The following is a 19696-nucleotide window of genomic DNA, read 5'->3' on the forward strand; positions in this document are numbered from 1 at the left end:
TTCTTAAAGACTGCAAATGAGATATCAACACACTGTCAAAACAGGTGTCTTCGGACAATCCCTCCCACCGAGGCTGTATAGAAACAAAGAGCTAAACAAATATGACATTTCTGTGAAATGTATCTGGATAGTGTTGATTCATCGATGCCCAGTTGGCAGAGAAGAAGTGCAAACTGCACTCACTCGCTCCCATGTACAGAGCAATGGAAACATCCACTCACCCAGCCCTTGGCACACGACACTTGCCGAAGAGAGGTCTGTTACTTCCAAAGACAGGATGAGGCCTCAGGACACCTGGAAGCAGGAGAAGGCAAAGCAGGGAATGGAAACCAGGGCAGGGTCTGACCCCTGGTGATGGAGCAACAAGGGTGAAACTCTGTTTACCTTGGACGCACACTCTCAAGCGGACAGGAGACATGGGATTGAAGGTGATGTGCTGAGATTTACAAGAGTGCACAGCAGATGCTTGGCTGACAGAACTCAAAGAAACCAACGCAATATATCCCCACAGTTGATTCTGAGACCAAGATCCGAGCTGCCAAATTTGAGGTATCAGAGGCAACGGTCAGTGAGGGATAGGGCTACGGATGATGGCACACGCTGAGTCTCAGGGATCTGGAGTGTATTGTGGGATGTGGTGGGTCGAATCAAGAGAGCAAACCGAACTGTGTACCAATGATAAAGCAACCACACTGGTCGCGCGGTTGAGATTACCGATATGTCCCATGGCCACACCCAGTGCATCTGCAGGACCAGGGACCAAATGGGCATTTTGCCAATAGAGCACGTGTGGGGCTGAATCAGAGCTATCGTGCATCTGGTCTGAGGGATCCAGGGGGCCTTGGGTCTGAAATCAGAATGAAAAGCCTTAGGATCTGCTACATTCCTAACCTGGGCTGGGATTATGGTTTGGTTTGAGGCACAGGATGCGCAACAGCTCTGTGGTTGCCTTCGTGCACCCGTGCCAGAAGGATGAGAGGACAAGGAAGAGTGGTCCAAGTCCACAGCGTGAGAAGAGGAAGCATTTCCTTCAGCACTATCTCCCAAAAGCGAATGCTACATTTTGGATGGCACCGGCACGGTACGGCACCGAGGACACCAAGGTAGGTCTGCGGGATCATTCCAGCAGGCCCTGATGTGTGACATCCATGGATGAGCTTCCACTGGTGTTTCAGTAGACAGAGAAGCTCTGGGAAGAACTGCTTTCATTGGGACATTCCCGTGGCACTACAAAGCACAAGCGCACTCTCAGTTTGCTTTTTTTTAAACACTCCAAAATGACATAGAGCAGAATGCAGAGCTGAGAACCTTTAGAAGCCTCATTTCCACAAGAGGAAGTGTCCTGCGCACTTTCAGAATTGTGAGATATGCGTAATCAAAATGAAGTTATGCTAATCGAAATAGTATGGGATGTTCATCACAACAAATGCAACACCAGCAATTGGAGATGTACCAGACAACACACACAGGAACAGAATATGGCATCAATGTCTAGGAGAAGTTGTCCTCACAGAAATCCCATGGAATTGCGTAGAGCCAAGAGTCTAAAATTTTCACTTAACAAAGCCCTAGAAGTCTACATTAGATACCTGATATTACCTGACCAGTAGAGATGAAGAAGCACAGTAAAAGAAACAGGAAGTTCCATTTTCAGTTCCAAAGATATTGAAGGCCCAGAAGATAAGCTTTCAAACAACTAGACTGCAAAATGCTATCCGGACCAAGTGTTGAAAATGGAGGTCTGGAAAACCCTGAAGAACAACATTGTCTCAGAATCACACAAGGCAGAATATCAGAAAAGGGGAAGAGAAAGTCTAAAGACGAGCCAAAAAATATCAGAAAACTCAATGGATGTGATAATATCAGGGCTAAAATTCAGTCCTTAGCAGACTAGATAATGCAGAGGAACGCGTGAATGACTGTGAAGACAGGGGAACAGAAATCCCTCGGTCAGAAGCAGACATAGGAAAGCAAGTGCAAACCAATGAAACATTGCTGTTGAATCCTGGGTTAAGACAGGGCATGAAAGACTAGAGTTCATAAGAGTCCCAGATGGAAAAGCAAGAGATAAAGAACCAAAAAATGTCTGAAAATGTATCTGTAGAAAAATCAGACTGAAATGTGCTGAAAGCCAAGAAAGAATCATCTATGCGAATTCAGGGATTACACAGCATCCAAAGGAGGTGGAATCCCAATAGACCTACCAGCAGCTGTATGATTCAAATCAACAAAGTTCACGAATATCCCAGTGATTTAAAATGCACCTGGAGGAAACGACATAGTCACAAGGGAACCTCCAGAGGGGTTTCAGCTGATATCTCGGCAGCAATATTGCAGGACAGGGAGGAGTGCCAGGACACAGACCATATCCTGAATGGCCAAATGCTGCCACCTAGGGTAGCCTATGCCCCATGACCACCATTTCTAATAACAGCAGAGCTAGGGAATTCCACAGACCGGCAAATCTTAAAAGAATTCAGCAGTTCAAAACTTCTTCTAAAAGGAAGTTTGAGAATACTCCCCTGAATAGAAAAGCAGCAAGATGAAATGGAAAGAAGAAAACCATTATTGGAAATGCAAGAAGAGCATGAGTGGCAAAGAAGAAACAAGAAGAAGGCAAGGAGGACATCAAAACCCTAAAGATGGGAGAGGGAAGCAGGAAATCATAGGTGATTGGAAGCACTCTCTTAAGTGAATCAGCTTATTGGACTCTCTGAAGCGAAAGGAGAGATGCATGGCCTGACGTGTTTGCAAAACAAGCAAGAAGCAGACCAACAAAGAATCAAACCAACCAACAAGCACCAAAAGGGTACGGTTGGCTGACATATACCAAGGGAATCATGATTATTCAAAAGAAATTACTCAAGGTGATGTCAAGGATCATTCAGCACGCATCGACCCAGTATCACGGCTTGCATGTACTCAGCACACTTGTCTTCGGAAATCAGAGGCGTGCATTCATATTCGTAAATATTGATTCATAAGAGCATATCGTGACCTAACCCAAATGCCGATTTGGAATCAAATGGATTCCTAGTCCGTGATGTAGTCTTGTATGTCTTCCAACAGAATGAAGGAATGCCATATTCTACGCTACGTAGAGAAGAAATGTAAGAAGCCTATAACAAAGGCACGTAGATCTGCCAAAGTGTACTAAGAGCAAAAGAGACAGACAGTAAAGTGCACATTGGGGTTGGTTTCATTTCTTGGAATCTCAGCCCCCATGAAACAAATGGATCCATGTCCTGAGAGTGCGGGTGTTTCAGCAGAAATCAGGCGACGCATATGTATTCCGGGTGTACGGATATTATAGGAACATAAGTCTCCTTAAGAGGGTCTCTGTGTACTGTGAACTGTTAGAAAGTTTAAAGACGTGTGAAACCATCAACTAAAAAGGGACCCACTTCCCTCCATTGGTACTGTGCATACAGATCTGAACAAAAGGAAAGAGGGAAGAAGAAAGGCCCATGGGACTCTAGTGGGTAGAATCACATTTACCTTAGGAACCTCTCGTCGGATGCAGCCCCTCCCCCAACACTGGCAAGATGCAGCAGCCATTGGGGATGGCAGTTACCGGTTGGATTCCAGGTGGAATGTTGGTGTGTACCGCGAGGCTTGTTGTGGCTGTTGGATCCTAGGTAACCGGGCAGAGTTCTGTGGGTGGATCAGTGTGATGGAGGGGCTGCCGCCCTCTATGGAGCTTGGCTTAGGTGTTTGTTCCGGGAAGCTGTGTAAGTTCGAGATACTGCTGCTGCCCAAAGACCTGAGTTCACAGGTCAGTTTCCAGAACCTTTAAGAGCAGACAGTGGAAGATCTGCCTGTCATCAGCTTACTGGTGAGGCTCCGAGGTACTTTCAGACTTGCCCAGTCCTGGTGAAGTCGACTTTAGGGGAGACACGAAGAGAAGCTGGCCGAAAAGCTGGCTGCACGGATTGAGGAGAGATGCGAACACATGGATGAGAGATGTTCTGCTACAATGGAGAATACTGGCTTGGAGACAGCTGTAGAGGATACCAGGCTCAAAAGACATTCATGAGACATATTGATCCTCGCTGATACTGGCAGAAACATACGGAGTGCCAACGTGGACTTGAGGAAGTTCCTCAATTCTCTTCTCCAAGAACGGGTCCAAGGTCCCTGACATCTGCAAGAGAAGAGATGGCAGAGATGATCATAACGCTCCTGTTCTTGGAAGAGGTCGTGAGAATCCACACGTCCCAAGGGGCCTTCCCAAGCCATTCAGAGCAGAATTCACCAAGCCCAGGTAAGCCTTTTCCCAGGTTTGGGCCTAGTTAGCAAGCACTTGCCCTTCCCTCCCCTCCACTCAGGCATCCATTTGGAAGGATCAGTACCTGAGCTGCAATGAAGGCATTACGAGAAGAGCAAGCCCCTCCTAGAATCAGAGTTCCTCCAGCTTCACACTCTGTGAACAACAGTGAACTCCTTAAAGGTCAAATAGTCTCGGCTGAAATCGATAGGAATGAAATACTTAGCTCAAATCTAGAAACGATGGCCTTCCGCTAGATTCAGCAAATGATGTGTTTATGCCTTCCCTGGGGTGAAGGGAGTGTGGTAAGTGAGGGGAATTTTGACTGAACTTGAATCTGTATTAGGCCTCAGTTTTTGAAGACACTATAGGTAATTAGTACATGTCAGAATGTGAACTGTACTGTAAAAGTCGCCAATGACATTAAAGATACAGCTTCTGTGGATCGTCTTTCAATTGAGTCAAGCCCCCGGGGGCACTATATCATGGGGGTGCAGACTTGGTTGCGTTAAATGGCTTTACCCAACATGTTCGGATGATTAATCGTTCTCATCACTGATGGAAGAACACCGGGTTCTCAATAGACTAGCATAACTGCAGCAGGGTTGTCCTAGCTATAATGACACTAGGTGCTTTTGGATTCAAACCTAAATTGATATGTTTGGTTTGTTTCCTCTTGTATTTTCCTAGAGAGGGATGTTACCCTTTGAAGTGCCAACATTGGCCAGTAGGTGTCATTGGGAGTAAAGGCACCACATGCACTAGTGTATCCAAGGTTGGGGGTTATTTCATGTTTCCAATAGTTATTTCATGGTTCCTGTTGGTTTCGGAGGCTTCAACTGTAAAGTGCTGACATGACCCCTTTAACAGTTTGGACTGCTAGTTTGCATTATATCTTTCTAGGTTTTCCGTAGAGCTGAGAAAATGTTACCAAAATTGACAAGTCTGGCTTCTAGGTCGATTTAGTGTGTTTCAAAAAATAACTTCATTTTCGTATAACTCCCAAAACATGTAAATGAATTCTGTTAAACTTCTTAAAACCTGCAAATGAGATATCAACACAATGTCAAAACAGGTGTCTTCGGACAATCCCTCCCACCACGGCTGTATAGAAACAAAGAGCTGAGCAAATATCACATTTCTGTGAAATGTATCTGGATAGTGTTGATTCATCGATGCCCAGTTGGCAGAGAAGAAGTGCAACCTGCACTCACTCACTCCCATGTACAGAGCAACGGAAACATCCACTCACCCAGCCCTTGGCACACGACACTTGCCGAAGAGAGGTCTGTTACTTCCAAAGACAGGATGAGGCCTCAGGACACCTGGAAGCAGGAGAAGGCAAAGCAGGGAATGGAAACCAGTGCAGGGTCTGACCCCTGGTGATGGAGCAACAAGGGTGAAACTCTGTTTACCTTGGACGTACACTCTCAAGCGGACAGGAGACATGGGATTGAAGGTGATGTGCTGAGATTTACAAGAGTGCACAGCAGATGCTTGGCTGACAGAACTCAAAGAAACCAGCGCAAAATATCCCCACAGTTGATTCTGAGACCAAGATCCGAGCTGCCAAATTTGAGGTAGTAGAGGCAACGCACAGTGAGGGATAGGGCTACGGATGAGGGCACACGCTGAGTCTCAGGGATCTGGAGTGCGTTGTGGGATGTGGTGTGTCGAATCAAGAGAGCAAACCGAACAGTGTACCAATGATAAAGCAACCACACTGGCCACGCGGTTGTGATTACCCATATGTCCCATGGACACACCCAGTGCATCTGCAGGACCAGGGAACAATTGGGCATTTTGCCAATAGAACACGTGTGGGGCTGAATCAGAGCTATCGTGCATCTGGTCTCAGGGATCCAGGGGGCCTTGGGTTTGAAATCAGAATGAAAAGCTTTTGGATCTGCTACATTCATAACCAGGGCTGGGGTTATGGTTTGGTTTGAGGCACAGGATGCGCAACAGCCCTGTGGTTGCCTTCTTGCACCCGTGCCACAAGGATGAGAGGACAAGGAAGAGTGGTCCTAGTCCACAGCGTGAGAAGAGGAAGCATTTACTTCAGCACTATCTCCCAAAAGCGGATGCTACATTTTGAATACCACCGGCACGCTACGCAATGAGGACAACAAGGTAGGTCTGTGGGAACATTCCAGCAGGCCCTGATGTGTGACATCCATGGATTGCTTCCACTGGTGTTTCAGAAGACAGAGAAGCTCTGGGAAGAACTGCTTTCATTGGAACATACCCGTGGCACTACAAAGCACAAGCGCACTCTCACTTTGCTGTTTTGGAAACACTCCAAAATGTCATAGAGCAGAATACAGAGCTTAGAACCCTTAGAAACCTCTTTTCCACAACAGATACTGTCCTGTGCACATTCAGCAGTGTGAGATAAGCGTAATCAAAATGAAGTTATTGTAATCGAAAAAGAATGGGTTGTTCATCACAACTAAAGCAACACCAGCAATTGGAGATATACCAGACAACACAACCAGGAACAGAATATGGCATCAAAGTCAAGGAGAAATTGTCCTCACAGAAATCCCATGGAATTGCGTAGAGCCAAGAGTCTAAAATTTCAACATAACAAAAGCCTACAAGTCTACATTAAATACCTGATATTACCTGACCAGAAGAATGAAGAAGTACAGTAAAAGAAACAGGAAGTACCATTTTCAATTCCAAAGATATTGAAGGCCTAAAATATAAGCTTTCAAACAAGTAGACTGCAAAACGCTATCCAGACCAAGTGTTAAAAATGGAGTTCAGGAAAACACTGAAGAACAACAGTGTCTGAGAATCACAAAAGGAAGAATACCAGAAAAGGGGAAGAGAAAGTCTAAAGACGAGACAAAAAATATCAGAAAACTCAATGGATGTGATAATATCAGGTCTAAAATTCAGTCCTTAGCAGACTAGATAATGCAGAGGGACGCGTGAATGACTGTGAAGACAGGGGAACCAAAATCCCTTGGTCAGAAGCCGACATTGGAAAGCAAGTGCAAACCAACGAAAATATTGCTATTGATTCCTGGGTTAAGACAGGGCATGAAAGACTAGAATTCTTAAGAGTCCAAGATAGAAAAGCAAGAGATACAGAAACAAAAAATGTCTGAAAATGTAATCTAAAAAAAATCAGACTGAAACTAGCTGAAAGCCAAGAAAGAATCATCTATGTGAATTCAGGGAGTACACAGCATCCTTAGGAGGTGGAATCCCAATAGACCTACCAGCAGCTGTATGATTCAAATCAACAAAGTTCACGAATATTCCACTGAATTAAAATGCACCTGGAGGAAAAAACATAGTCACAAGGGAACCTCCAGAGGGGTTTCAGCTGATATTTCGGCAGCAATATTGCAGGACAGAGAGGAGTGCCAGGACACAGACCATATCATGAATGGCCAAATGCTGCCACCTAGGGTAGCCTATGCCAAATGACCACCATTTCTAATAACGGCAGAACTAGAGAATTCCACAGAACAGTAATCTTAAAAGTGTTCAGCAGTTCAAAACTTATCCTACATGAATGGTTCAGAAATCCACCCTGAATTGAAAAGCAGCAAGATGAAATGGAAAGAAGAAACCATTATTGGAAATGCAAGAAGAGCATGAGTGGCAAAGTAGAAACAAGAAGAAGGCAAGGTGGTCATCAAAGCCATAAAGATGGGAGAGGGAAGCAGGAAATCATAGGTGATTGGAAGCACTCTCTTAAGTGAATCAGCTTATTTGACTCTCTGTTTGAAGCGAAAGGAAAGATGCATAGCCTGACGTGTTTGCAAAACTAGCGAGAAGCAGACCAACAAAGAATCAAACCAACCAACAAGCACCAAAAGGGTACGGATGGCTGAAATTTACCAAGGGAACCATGATTATTCAAAAGAAATTACTCAAGGTGATGTCAAGGGTCATTCAGCACCCATCGAACTAGTATCGCGGCTTGCATGTACTCAGCGCACTTGTATTTGGAAATCAGAGGCGTGCATTCATATTCGTAAATATTGATTCATAAGAGCATATCGTGACCTAACCCAAATGCCGATTTGGAATCAAATGCTTTCCTAGTCCATGATGTAAAATTGTATGTTTTCTAACAGGATGAAAGAGTGCCATATTCTACGCTACGTAGGGAAGAAATGAAAGAAGCCTATAACAAAGGCAAGTAGCTCTGCCAAAGTGTACTAAGGGCAAAAGAGACAAACAGTAAAGTGCACATTGGTGTTGGTTTCATTTCTTGGAATTTCAGCCCCCATGAAACAAATGGATCCATGTCCTGAGAGTGCGGGTGTTTCAGCAGAAATCAGGCGAAGCATATGTATTCCGGGTGTACGGATATTATAGGAACATAAGTCTCCTTTAGTGGGTCTCTGTGTACTGTGAACTGTAAGAAAGTTTAAAGACGTGTGAAACCATCAACTGAAAAGGGACCCACTTCCCTCCAGTGGTTCTGTGCATACAGATCTGAACAAAGGAAAGAGGGAAGAAGAAAGGCCCATGGGACGCTAGTGGGTAGAATCACATTTACATTAGGAACCTCTCCTCAGTGCAGCCCCTCGCACAACACTGACAAGATGCAACAGCCATTGGGGATGGCAGTTACCGGTTGGATTCCAGGTGGAATGTTGGTGTGTACCGCGAGGCTTGTTGTGGCTGTTGGATCCTAGGTAACCGGGCAGAGTTCTATGGGTGGATCAGTGTGATGGAGGGGCTGCCGCCCTCTGTGGAGCTTGGCTTAGTTGTTTGGTCCGGGAAGCTGTGTAAGTTCGAGATACTGCTGCTGCCCAAAGACCTGAGTTCACAGGTCAGTTTCCAGAACCTGAAAGGGCAGACAGTGGAAGATCTGCCTGTCATCAGCTTACTGGTGAGGCTCCGAGGTACTTTCAGACTTGCCCAGCCCTGGTGAAGTCGACTTTATGGGAGACAAGAAGAGAAGCTGGCCGAAAAGCTGGCTGCACGGATTGAGGAGAGATGCGAACACATGGATGAGAGATGTTCTGTTCCAATGGAGAATACTGGCGTGGAGACAGCTGTAGAGGATACCAGGCTCAAAAGACATTCATGAGACATATTGAACCTCGCTGATACTGGCAGAAACTTATGGACTGCCAACGGGGACTTGAGGAAGTTCCTCAATTCTCTTCTCCAAGAACTGGTCCAAGGTCCCTGACATCTGCAAGAGAAGAGATGGCAGAGATGATCAAAACGCTCCTGTTCTTGGAAGAGGTCGTGAGAATCCACACGTCCCAAGGGGCCTTCCCAAGCCATTCAGACCAAAATTCACCAAGCCCAGGTAAGTCTTTTCCCAGGTTTGGGCCTAGCTAGCAAGCACTTGCCCTTCCCTCTCCTCCACTCAGGCATCCATTTGGATGGATCAGTACCTGAGCTGCAATGAAGCCATTACGAGAAGTGCAAGTCCCTCCTAGAATCAGAGTTCCTGCAGCTTCACACTCTGTGAACAACAGTGAACTCCTTAAAGGTCAAATAGTCTCGGCTGAAATAGATAGGAATTGAATACTTAGTTCACACCTAGAAACGATGGCCTTCCCTAGATTCAGCAAATGTGGTGTTTATGTCTTCCCTGGGTTGAAGGGAGTGTGGTAAGTGAGGGGAATTTTGACTGAACTTGAATCTGTATTAGGCCTCAGTTTTTCAAGACAGTATAGGTAAATAGTACAAGTCAGAAAGTGAACTGTACAGTAAAAGTCGCCAATGACATTAAAGACACAGCTTATGTGGATCATTTTTCACTTGAGTGAAGCCCCCGGCGGCACTATATCATGGGGGTGCAGACTTGGTTGCGTTAAATGGCTTTACCCTACATGATCGGATGATAAAGCTTTCTCATCACTGATAGAAGAACACCTGGTTCTCAATAGACTAGCATAACTGCAGCAGGGTTGTCCTAGCTATAATGCCTCTAGGTGCTTTTGGATTCAAACCTAAATGTATATATTTGGTTTCATTCCTCTTGTATTTTCCTAGAGAGGGATGTTACCCCTTGAAATGCCAACATTGGCCAGTAGGGGTCATTGGGAGTAAAGGGCACCACATGCACAAGTTTATCCAAGGTTGGGGGTTATTTCATGTTTCCAATAGTTATTTCATGGTTCCTGTTGGTTTTGGGGGCTTCAACCGTAAAGTGCTGACATGACCCCTTTAACAGTTTGGACTGCTAGTTTGCATTCTATCTGTCTAGGTTTTCCGTAGAGCTGACAAAATGTTACCAAAATTGACAAGTCTGGCTTCTAGGTCGATTTAGTGTGTTTCAAAAAATAACTTCATTTTCGTATAACTCCCAAAACATGTAAATGAATTCTGTTAAACTTCTTAAAACCTGCAAATGAGATATCAACACAATGTCAAAACAGGGGTCTTCGGACAATCCCTCCCACCACGGCTGTATAGAAACAAAGAGCTAAGCAAATATCACATTTCTGTGAAATGTATCTGGATAGTGTTGATTCATCGGTGCCCAGTTGGCAGAGAAGAAGTGCAACCTGCACTCACTCGCTCCCATGTACAGAGCAATGGAAACATCCACTCACCCAGCCCTTGGCACACGACACTTGCCGAAGAGAGGTCTGTTACTTCCAAAGACAGGATGAGGCCTCAGGACACCTGGAAGCAGGAGAAGGCAAAGCAGGGAATGGAAACCAGTGCAGGGTCTGACCCCTGGTGATGGAGCAACAAGGGTGAAACTCTGTTTAATTTGGATGCATACTCTCAAGCGGACAGGAGACATGGGATTGAAGGTGATGTGCTGAGATTTACAAGAGTGCACAGCAGATGCTTGGCTGACAGAACTCAAAGAAACCAGCGCAAAATATCCCCACAGTTGATTCTGAGACCAAGATCCGAGCTGCCAAATTTGAGGTAGCAGAGGCAACGGACAGTGAGGGATAGGGCTACGGATGATGGCACACGCTGAGTCTCAGGGATCTGGAGTGCTTTGTGGCATGTGGTGTATCGAATCAAGAGAGCAAACCGAACAGTGTACCAATGATAAAGCAACCACACTGGCCACGCGGTTGTGATTACCCATATGTCCCATGGACACACCCAGTGCATCTGCAGGACCAGGGAACAATTGGGCATTTTGCCAATAGAACACGTGTGGGGCTGAATCAGAGCTATCGTGCATCTGGTCTCAGGGATCCAGGGGGCCTTGGGTTTGAAATCAGAATGAAAAGCTTTTGGATCTGCTACATTCATAACCAGGGCTGGGGTTATGGTTTGGTTTGAGGCACAGGATGCGCAACAGCCCTGTGGTTGCCTTCTTGCACCCGTGCCACAAGGATGAGAGGACAAGGAAGAGTGGTCCTAGTCCACAGCGTGAGAAGAGGAAGCATTTACTTCAGCACTATCTCCCAAAAGCGGATGCTACATTTTGAATACCACCGGCACGCTACGCAATGAGGACAACAAGGTAGGTCTGTGGGAACATTCCAGCAGGCCCTGATGTGTGACATCCATGGATGTGCTTCCACTGGTGTTTCAGTAGACAGAGAAGCTCTGGGAAGAACTGCTTTCATTGGAACATACCCGTGGCACTACAAAGCACAAGCGCACTCTCACTTTGCTGTTTTGGAAACACTCCAAAATGTCATAGAGCAGAATACAGAGCTTAGAACCCTTAGAAACCTCTTTTCCACAACAGATACTGTCCTGTGCACATTCAGCAGTGTGAGATAAGCGTAATCAAAATGAAGTTATTGTAATCGAAAAAGAATGGGTTGTTCATCACAACTAAAGCAACACCAGCAATTGGAGATATACCAGACAACACACACAGGAACAGAATATGGCATCAAAGTCAAGGAGAAATTGTCCTCACAGAAATCCCATGGAATTGCGTAGAGCCAAGAGTCTAAAATTTCAACATAACAAAAGCCTAGAATTCTACAATAAATACCTGATATTACCTGACCAGAAGAATGAAGAAGTACAGTAAGAGAAACAGGAAGTACCATTTTCAATTCCAAAGATATTGAAGGCCTAAAATATAAGCTTTCAAACAAGTAGACTGCAAAACGCTATCCAGACCAAGTGTTAAAAATGGAGTTCAGGAAAACACTGAAGAACAACAGTGTCTGAGAATCACAAAAGGAAGAATACCAGAAAAGGGGAAGAGAAAGTCTAAAGACGAGACAAAAAATATCAGAAAACTCAATGGATGTGATAATATCAGGTCTAAAATTCAGTCCTTAGCAGACTAGATAATGCAGAGGGACGCGTGAATGACTGTGAAGACAGGGGAACCAAAATCCCTTGGTCAGAAGCCGACATTGGAAAGCAAGTGCAAACCAACGAAAATATTGCTATTGATTCCTGGGTTAAGACAGGGCATGAAAGACTAGAATTCTTAAGAGTCCAAGATAGAAAAGCAAGAGATAAAGAAACAAAAAATGTCTGAAAATTTAATCTAAAGAAAAATCAGACTGAAACTAGCTGAAAGCCAAGAAAGAATCATCTATGTGAATTCAGGGAGTACACAGCATCCTTAGGAAGTGGAATCCCAATAGACCTACCAGCAGCTGTATGATTCAAATCAACAAAGTTCACGAATATTCCACTGAATTAAAATGCACCTGGAGGAAAAAACATAGTCACAAGGGAACCTCCAGAGGGGTTTCAGCTGATATTTCGGCAGCAATATTGCAGGACAAAGAGGAGTGCCAGGACACAGACCATATCATGAATGGCCAAATGCTGCCACCTAGGGTAGCCTATGCCAAATGACCACCATTTCTAATAACGGCAGAACTAGAGAATTCCACAGAACAGTAATCTTAAAAGTGTTCAGCAGTTCAAAACTTATCCTACATGAATGGTTGAGAAATCCACCCTGAATTGAAAAGCAGCAAGATGAAATGGAAAGAAGAAACCATTATTGGAAATGCAAGAAGAGCATGAGTGGCAAAGTAGAAACAAGAAGAAGGCAAGGTGGTCATCAAAACCATAAAGATGGGAGAGGGAAGCAGGAAATCATAGGTGATTGGAAGCACTCTCTTAAGTGAATCAGCTTATTTGACTCTCTGTTTGAAGCGAAAGGAAAGATGCATAGCCTGACGTGTTTGCAAAACTAGCGAGAAGCAGACCAACAAAGAATCAAACCAACCAACAAGCACCAAAAGGGTACGGATGGCTGAAATTTACCAAGGGAACCATGATTATTCAAAAGAAATTACTCAAGGTGATGTCAAGGGTCATTCAGCACCCATCGAACTAGTATCGCGGCTTGCATGTACTCAGCGCACTTGTATTTGGAAATCAGAGGCGTGCATTCATATTCGTAAATATTGATTCATAAGAGCATATCGTGACCTAACCCAAATGCCGATTTGGAATCAAATGCTTTCCTAGTCCATGATGTAAAATTGTATGTTTTCTAACAGGATGAAAGAGTGCCATATTCTACGCTACGTAGGGAAGAAATGAAAGAAGCCTATAACAAAGGCAAGTAGCTCTGCCAAAGTGTACTAAGGGCAAAAGAGACAAACAGTAAAGTGCACATTGGTGTTGGTTTCATTTCTTGGAATTTCAGCCCCCATGAAACAAATGGATCCATGTCCTGAGAGTGCGGGTGTTTCAGCAGAAATCAGGCGAAGCATATGTATTCCGGGTGTACGGATATTATAGGAACATAAGTCTCCTTTAGTGGGTCTCTGTGTACTGTGAACTGTAAGAAAGTTTAAAGACGTGTGAAACCATCAACTGAAAAGGGACCCACTTCCCTCCAGTGGTTCTGTGCATACAGATCTGAACAAAGGAAAGAGGGAAGAAGAAAGGCCCATGGGACGCTAGTGGGTAGAATCACATTTACATTAGGAACCTCTCCTCAGTGCAGCCCCTCGCACAACACTGACAAGATGCAACAGCCATTGGGGATGGCAGTTACCGGTTGGATTCCAGGTGGAATGTTGGTGTGTACCGCGAGGCTTGTTGTGGCTGTTGGATCCTAGGTAACCGGGCAGAGTTCTATGGGTGGATCAGTGTGATGGAGGGGCTGCCGCCCTCTGTGGAGCTTGGCTTAGTTGTTTGGTCCGGGAAGCTGTGTAAGTTCGAGATACTGCTGCTGCCCAAAGACCTGAGTTCACAGGTCAGTTTCCAGAACCTGAAAGGGCAGACAGTGGAAGATCTGCCTGTCATCAGCTTACTGGTGAGGCTCCGAGGTACTTTCAGACTTGCCCAGCCCTGGTGAAGTCGACTTTATGGGAGACAAGAAGAGAAGCTGGCCGAAAAGCTGGCTGCACGGATTGAGGAGAGATGCGAACACATGGATGAGAGATGTTCTGTTCCAATGGAGAATACTGGCGTGGAGACAGCTGTAGAGGATACCAGGCTCAAAAGACATTCATGAGACATATTGAACCTCGCTGATACTGGCAGAAACTTATGGACTGCCAACGGGGACTTGAGGAAGTTCCTCAATTCTCTTCTCCAAGAACTGGTCCAAGGTCCCTGACATCTGCAAGAGAAGAGATGGCAGAGATGATCAAAACGCTCCTGTTCTTGGAAGAGGTCGTGAGAATCCACACGTCCCAAGGGGCCTTCCCAAGCCATTCAGACCAAAATTCACCAAGCCCAGGTAAGTCTTTTCCCAGGTTTGGGCCTAGCTAGCAAGCACATGCCTTTCCCTCCCCTCCACTCAGGCATCCATTTGGATGGATCAGTACCTGAGCTGCAATGAAGCCATTACGAGAAGAGCAAGTCCCTCCTAGAATCAGAGTTCCTGCAGCTTCACACTCTGTGAACAACAGTGAACTCCTTAAAGGTCAAATAGTCTCGGCTGAAATAGATAGGAATTGAATACTTAGTTCACACCTAGAAACGATGGCCTTCCCTAGATTCAGCAAATGTGGTGTTTATGTCTTCCCTGGGTTGAAGGGAGTGTGGTAAGTGAGGGGAATTTTGACTGAACTTGAATCTGTATTAGGCCTCAGTTTTTCAAGACAGTATAGGTAAATAGTACAAGTCAGAAAGTGAACTGTACAGTAAAAGTCGCCAATGACATTAAAGACACAGCTTATGTGGATCATTTTTCACTTGAGTGAAGCCCCCGGCGGCACTATATCATGGGGGTGCAGACTTGGTTGCGTTAAATGGCTTTACCCTACATGATCGGATGATAAAGCTTTCTCATCACTGATAGAAGAACACCTGGTTCTCAATAGACTAGCATAACTGCAGCAGGGTTGTCCTAGCTATAATGCCTCTAGGTGCTTTTGGATTCAAACCTAAATGTATATATTTGGTTTCATTCCTCTTGTATTTTCCTAGAGAGGGATGTTACCCCTTGAAATGCCAACATTGGCCAGTAGGTGTCATTGGGAGTAAAGGGCACCACATGCACAAGTTTATCCAAGGTTGGGGGTTATTTCATGTTTCCAATAGTTATTTCATGGTTCCTGTTGGTTTTGGGGGCTTCAACCGTAAAGTGCTGACATGACCCCTTTAACAGTTTGGACTGCTAGTTTGCATTCTATCTGTCTAGGTTTTCCGTAGAGCTGACAAAATGTTACCAAAATTGACAAGTCTGGCTTCTAGGTCGATTTAGTGTGTTTCAAAAAATAACTTCATTTTCGTATAACTCCCAAAACATGTAAATGAATTCTGTTAAACTTCTTAAAACCTGCAAATGAGATATCAACACAATGTCAAAACAGGGGTCTTCGGACAATCCCTCCCACCACGGCTGTATAGAAACAAAGAGCTAAGCAAATATCACATTTCTGTGAAATGTATCTGGATAGTGTTGATTCATCGGTGCCCAGTTGGCAGAGAAGAAGTGCAACCTGCACTCACTCGCTCCCATGTACAGAGCAATGGAAACATCCACTCACCCAGCCCTTGGCACACGACACTTGCCGAAGAGAGGTCTGTTACTTCCAAAGACAGGATGAGGCCTCAGGACACCTGGAAGCAGGAGAAGGCAAAGCAGGGAATGGAAACCAGTGCAGGGTCTGACCCCTGGTGATGGAGCAACAAGGGTGAAACTCTGTTTAATTTGGACGCATACTCTCAAGCGGACAGGAGACATGGGATTGAAGGTGATGTGCTGAGATTTACAAGAGTGCACAGCAGATGCTTGGCTGACAGAACTCAAAGAAACCAGCGCAAAATATCCCCACAGTTGATTCTGAGACCAAGATCCGAGCTGCCAAATTTGAGGTAGCAGAGGCAACGGACAGTGAGGGATAGGGCTACGGATGATGGCACACGCTGAGTCTCAGGGATCTGGAGTGCTTTGTGGCATGTGGTGTATCGAATCAAGAGAGCAAACCGAACAGTGTACCAATGATAAAGCAACCACACTGGCCACGCGGTTGTGATTACCCATATGTCCCATGGACACACCCAGTGCATCTGCAGGACCAGGGAACAATTGGGCATTTTGCCAATAGAACACGTGTGGGGCTGAATCAGAGCTATCGTGCATCTGGTCTCAGGGATCCAGGGGGCCTTGGGTTTGAAATCAGAATGAAAAGCTTTTGGATCTGCTACATTCATAACCAGGGCTGGGGTTATGGTTTGGTTTGAGGCACAGGATGCGCAACAGCCCTGTGGTTGCCTTCTTGCACCCGTGCCACAAGGATGAGAGGACAAGGAAGAGTGGTCCTAGTCCACAGCGTGAGAAGAGGAAGCATTTACTTCAGCACTATCTCCCAAAAGCGGATGCTACATTTTGAATACCACCGGCACGCTACGCAATGAGGACAACAAGGTAGGTCTGTGGGAACATTCCAGCAGGCCCTGATGTGTGACATCCATGGATGTGCTTCCACTGGTGTTTCAGTAGACAGAGAAGCTCTGGGAAGAACTGCTTTCATTGGAACATACCCGTGGCACTACAAAGCACAAGCGCACTCTCACTTTGCTGTTTTGGAAACACTCCAAAATGTCATAGAGCAGAATACAGAGCTTAGAACCCTTAGAAACCTCTTTTCCACAACAGATACTGTCCTGTGCACATTCAGCAGTGTGAGATAAGCGTAATCAAAATGAAGTTATTGTAATCGAAAAAGAATGGGTTGTTCATCACAACTAAAGCAACACCAGCAATTGGAGATATACCAGACAACACACACAGGAACAGAATATGGCATCAAAGTCAAGGAGAAATTGTCCTCACAGAAATCCCATGGAATTGCGTAGAGCCAAGAGTCTAAAATTTCAACATAACAAAAGCCTAGAATTCTACAATAAATACCTGATATTACCTGACCAGAAGAATGAAGAAGTACAGTAAGAGAAACAGGAAGTACCATTTTCAATTCCAAAGATATTGAAGGCCTAAAATATAAGCTTTCAAACAAGTAGACTGCAAAACGCTATCCAGACCAAGTGTTAAAAATGGAGTTCAGGAAAACACTGAAGAACAACAGTGTCTGAGAATCACAAAAGGAAGAATACCAGAAAAGGGGAAGAGAAAGTCTAAAGACGAGACAAAAAATATCAGAAAACTCAATGGATGTGATAATATCAGGTCTAAAATTCAGTCCTTAGCAGACTAGATAATGCAGAGGGACGCGTGAATGACTGTGAAGACAGGGGAACCAAAATCCCTTGGTCAGAAGCCGACATTGGAAAGCAAGTGCAAACCAACGAAAATATTGCTATTGATTCCTGGGTTAAGACAGGGCATGAAAGACTAGAATTCTTAAGAGTCCAAGATAGAAAAGCAAGAGATAAAGAAACAAAAAATGTCTGAAAATTTAATCTAAAGAAAAATCAGACTGAAACTAGCTGAAAGCCAAGAAAGAATCATCTATGTGAATTCAGGGAGTACACAGCATCCTTAGGAAGTGGAATCCCAATAGACCTACCAGCAGCTGTATGATTCAAATCAACAAAGTTCACGAATATTCCACTGAATTAAAATGCACCTGGAGGAAAAAACATAGTCACAAGGGAACCTCCAGAGGGGTTTCAGCTGATATTTCGGCAGCAATATTGCAGGACAAAGAGGAGTGCCAGGACACAGACCATATCATGAATGGCCAAATGCTGCCACCTAGGGTAGCCTATGCCAAATGACCACCATTTCTAATAACGGCAGAACTAGAGAATTCCACAGAACAGTAATCTTAAAAGTGTTCAGCAGTTCAAAACTTATCCTACATGAATGGTTGAGAAATCCACCCTGAATTGAAAAGCAGCAAGATGAAATGGAAAGAAGAAACCATTATTGGAAATGCAAGAAGAGCATGAGTGGCAAAGTAGAAACAAGAAGAAGGCAAGGTGGTCATCAAAACCATAAAGATGGGAGAGGGAAGCAGGAAATCATAGGTGATTGGAAGCACTCTCTTAAGTGAATCAGCTTATTTGACTCTCTGTTTGAAGCGAAAGGAAAGATGCATAGCCTGACGTGTTTGCAAAACTAGCGAGAAGCAGACCAACAAAGAATCAAACCAACCAACAAGCACCAAAAGGGTACGGATGGCTGAAATTTACCAAGGGAACCATGATTATTCAAAAGAAATTACTCAAGGTGATGTCAAGGGTCATTCAGCACCCATCGAACTAGTATCGCGGCTTGCATGTACTCAGCGCACTTGTATTTGGAAATCAGAGGCGTGCATTCATATTCGTAAATATTGATTCATAAGAGCATATCGTGACCTAACCCAAATGCCGATTTGGAATCAAATGCTTTCCTAGTCCATGATGTAAAATTGTATGTTTTCTAACAGGATGAAAGAGTGCCATATTCTACGCTACGTAGGGAAGAAATGAAAGAAGCCTATAACAAAGGCAAGTAGCTCTGCCAAAGTGTACTAAGGGCAAAAGAGACAAACAGTAAAGTGCACATTGGTGTTGGTTTCATTTCTTGGAATTTCAGCCCCCATGAAACAAATGGATCCATGTCCTGAGAGTGCGGGTGTTTCAGCAGAAATCAGGCGAAGCATATGTATTCCGGGTGTACGGATATTATAGGAACATAAGTCTCCTTTAGTGGGTCTCTGTGTACTGTGAACTGTAAGAAAGTTTAAAGACGTGTGAAACCATCAACTGAAAAGGGACCCACTTCCCTCCAGTGGTTCTGTGCATACAGATCTGAACAAAGGAAAGAGGGAAGAAGAAAGGCCCATGGGACGCTAGTGGGTAGAATCACATTTACATTAGGAACCTCTCCTCAGTGCAGCCCCTCGCACAACACTGACAAGATGCAACAGCCATTGGGGATGGCAGTTACCGGTTGGATTCCAGGTGGAATGTTGGTGTGTACCGCGAGGCTTGTTGTGGCTGTTGGATCCTAGGTAACCGGGCAGAGTTCTATGGGTGGATCAGTGTGATGGAGGGGCTGCCGCCCTCTGTGGAGCTTGGCTTAGTTGTTTGGTCCGGGAAGCTGTGTAAGTTCGAGATACTGCTGCTGCCCAAAGACCTGAGTTCACAGGTCAGTTTCCAGAACCTGAAAGGGCAGAC

General features: G+C 44.8%; 1 long non-coding RNA gene across 1 annotated transcript; it reads right to left on the reverse strand.

Moving 5' to 3' along the window:
- Positions 1 to 14490: 14490 nt before the first annotated feature.
- Positions 14491 to 19696, reverse strand: LOC140692150 (uncharacterized). Its single transcript, XR_012067714.1, has 4 exons — positions 19467 to 19696; positions 16114 to 16186; positions 14947 to 15059; positions 14491 to 14738 (listed from the first exon to the last, which is right to left on the reverse strand). It is a non-coding gene; the product is annotated as an uncharacterized lncRNA (long non-coding RNA).

The sequence above is a fragment of the Vicugna pacos genome, unplaced genomic scaffold (genome assembly GCF_048564905.1).
Source record: "Vicugna pacos unplaced genomic scaffold, VicPac4 SAC-SAT, whole genome shotgun sequence".
NCBI lineage: Eukaryota > Metazoa > Chordata > Mammalia > Artiodactyla > Camelidae > Vicugna > Vicugna pacos.